This window comes from Gorilla gorilla, chromosome 4, assembly GCF_029281585.2.
Source record: "Gorilla gorilla gorilla isolate KB3781 chromosome 4, NHGRI_mGorGor1-v2.1_pri, whole genome shotgun sequence".
Classification (NCBI taxonomy): Eukaryota; Metazoa; Chordata; class Mammalia; order Primates; family Hominidae; genus Gorilla; species Gorilla gorilla.
Window position 1 is genome coordinate 153,808,193 of NC_073228.2, and position 3,679 is coordinate 153,811,871.

A 3,679-nucleotide genomic window follows, 5' to 3' on the forward strand; every position below is an offset into this window, starting at 1 on the left:
TTTTTTTGAGATGGAGTTTCGCTCTTGTTGCCCAGGCTGAAGTGCAATGTTGCAGTCTCGGCTCACTGCAACCTCCACCTCCTGGGTTCAAGTGATTCTCTTGCCTCAGCTTCCCGAGTAGCTGAGATTACAGGCACCCACCGCCACACCCGGCTAATTTTTTGTATTTTTAGTAAAGACAGGGTTTCACCATGTTGGCCAGGCTGGTCACGAACTCCTAACCTTGTGCAGAACTGAGAACTGCTGGTATAGAATAAACCTGGAAAGCAACACAGGAAAATGGGTGCTGTGTTTGCCTCTAGAAAGGTACACCAGGGTAAGAATAGGCTATGAGGAAGATTTACTTTTTACTGTAAACCCTTGACCTTTTTAATTTGTTTAATTTGTGTTACCTATTTCCAAGAACAATCAAGCTAATATTTTACAAAATGTTTTGTAAAAAAGTAAAATGGCCCAGGCATGGTGTCTCATGCCTGTAATCCCAATACTTTGGGAGGCCAAGGCAGGAGGATCACTTGAGGCCAGGAGTTTGAGGCCAGGAGTTTGAGATCAGGCTGGGCAACATAGGGAGACCCCCATTTCTACAAAAAAATAAAACATTAGCTGGGTGTGGTGGCGTTCGGCTGTGGTTCTAGATACTCAGGAGGCTAAGGTGGGAGGATCACCTGAGCCCAGCAGTTCGAGGTTAGAGGGATCTATAATTGCGCCACTGCACTCCAGCCTGGGTGACAGAGCAAGACTCTGTCTCTTAAAAAAAAAAAAAAAAAAAGACACTTATAGCAGTGAAAATGAAGCCTGAATAGCACACTAGGAATAGCTCATTCAATAGTGGGAATCCAGTGGGAGTTCAAGGTCCAGTGGGGCCTCAGAGGAAGTGACTAGTCCCACCTGGGAAGAGTGGGTGGTCAGGAATGCTGAGGAGGTAAATCCTGAAGTGGCCCCAACCTGAAATGACTTATTTGCTGGCCCACCATGCCTCCAGTGCATACATCATTAGTTACACTTTGGAAAAGCTGTTTGGGAAGGGTAATGGCTATAAAATGTGGCCCTCCGGCTGCCAGTCACCTCTGTGAACCCTGAGACCAACAGGAGGGAAAAAATGCCCAGGCTAGGAGGGGTAAAGAGATCCAAGTGCTGCTGATGTGATGTCATCGAGGAAAAGCTAATTATTGGCCAGCTTTCCAGTAGCAGGGATTTAGTTATTTCCCCCGCACCCACCCCTCTACCCCCTGCCTTTGATTCCTGTTGTGGAGCACTGGAACATCGGTGAAGGGAAAGTAGCATGGCAGACCAAAGTCTGGCTCCATGGAGCTCCTTGGGATGTGTGTGTGGAGATCAGGGAGGGACCACAACAGTAAACAGCAGCCAGGGATGCTGAACTAGGAGGCAGAGAGGCACCAATGGCCAACCTAAAGCTTCTTTACTAGCACCTTCTCCTGGCCCCGGGCCATAGCTGCATGTTCTTGGGTGCTGGCATGTCACAGCTCCCAGGTCAAAATCCACCTGCATCCCATCTCAAAATCTACTGCTTGTTAGCTGAATAAACTTGCTAAGTAATAACATTCTGAGCCCCAATTTCTTCGTCTGTGATGCAGATGAATATGTATGAAATAAAATCAAAGAATGATAGGCAGTATTAAATTTGACTGGTCTGGTTTTTTATTTTTGTTTTTGTTTTTATTTTTGAGATGGGGTCTCACTCTGTCACCCAGGCCGGAGTGCAGTGGCACGATCTCCACTCACTGCAACCTCTGTCTACTGGGCTCAAGCTGTCCTCCCACCCCAGCCTCCTGAGTAGCTGGGACTACAGGCACATGCTACCATGCCTGGCTACTTTTTTCTATTTTTGGTAGAGTTGGAGTTTCACCATGTTGTCCAGGCTGGTCTCTAACTCCTGAGCTCAAGTGGCTTATAGGCATGAACCACATGCCCGGCCAAATTTGGCCAATCTTTATTGGTGTCTGTTATATGCAAGGTCCTGGCTTCCCCAAACAGACAAGAAAACAAACAAATAAATGAATAAATGTTAGCTGCAAGGATTGGAGTGGATTCTTGCATTTGCATAGCACAGTGACCGTAGTGGTTAAGAGTGGGATTTGCAGTCAGACGTGACTGTGTTAAAATCATGCTACTGTCACTTATTAACTGTGGGACGTTGGGCAGGTCACCTAACATCTCTGAGCCTCATTTCCTCACCAAAAAAAGAAGAATCATAATATGGCACCTCCTCTAAAGCTGTTGTGAGGATTAACTCATGTAATGAATGTGAAGAGTTCTGCGCAGGCACGTGATAAACATCCAGAAACTGTTATTCTGCTTGTTGTGCAGTCTTTAGGGCTTAAACAAAGTACTTTACACTGATTGCCTTACCTGACCCTCTCCAGGACTCTGGGTGCGAGGGCATTAACTACCCTTTGAAAGGTGAAAACATTGATGCCCATTGAGGTGAAATGATTTGTCTTCAGCCACAAGGGGCAGCATCAGGAGTAGAACCCAAGTGTTCGTGTTCTGATTCCCAAGACAGCTTATGACGTTTTGGAAACTCTGAATCTGATGGGTGACAGAAACTTGGGGATCATCTCTAGATAAGAAAGGGAGTTCCTTGAATGACTGTGAAGACGTTCACCGGAAAGGGAAGGAAAGGAAGTTAATCATGCTTCCTTCACAGGCCCTCCTTCACCCCCATCTAGTGGGCACATGCAAGCTACAAACAAGGTGAGGAATGAACAAATTAATACATACTCAATAGTGGCCAGTTCGAGGCAGATAATTAAATCAAGATGACCTGAAAGGATGTGACTGGCTGTGGCTAGTTTACACCCTGTGGCTAGTTTACACAGGGTGGTCAGGGACGGCCTCGCCATGGAGAGGGCTGGTGTTTTGGCTGAGACCTGAGAGACCAGAAGAAATCTGATAGCCAGAACCAATGTTTAGGTCCCTAAAGAGAACAAGCGTGGCGAGCAAAAGGGGCCAGTATGGGTGGAGATCAGCGAGGGAGGGGGGCAGAGATGAGTGCCCGAAGCACACAGTACCTTGGCATAGGGAGGGTTTGATTTTACCTACAAATGCCATTAAACCCACTAAGGATTTTAACAAAAACTACAATTACATTTTAATTTACATTTTATTTTTTATAGAGACAAGGTTCCGCTATACTGCCCAGGTTGATCTCGAACCCCTGGGTTCAAGCGATCCTCCCTACTCGGTCCCCCAAAGTGCTGGGATTACAAGCGTGAGCCACTGCGCACGGCCTTTTAATTTACATTTTAGCCTTCTGGTTACTGGAGTCTTCGATGGGGAATGAGTTATAGTGAGGCAAGAGCCTCTAACATTCTAGGAGCTCTTTTCCCGTTCGGGGCCTCAATTTCCCGTTCTACAAAGGCGGGTGGGAGGGAACGGGGTCCCAAGAAGTACTGGATAAAGAGGTGGCCGCTCGCAAACGCTGAGCACTTAAAAACTCTGGGCAGAGCGCTTCCGCGCCTCTCCTGCTATTTCACCCTGGCCACAGGCTAGCCCCCGAGGCCGGTCATCCGCTCTCTCCGCGGAGGAGTCAACGCCACGGAAGCAGCGGCGGAACCTCTCTAAGAATCCGTCCAGCTTGTGCTCTTCTGTCCAGGGCAGCCAATCGCGAGGAGGAGAGTAGTCAGAGGGCGGCACCCTCCCCGGTCTGGGCCGAGTT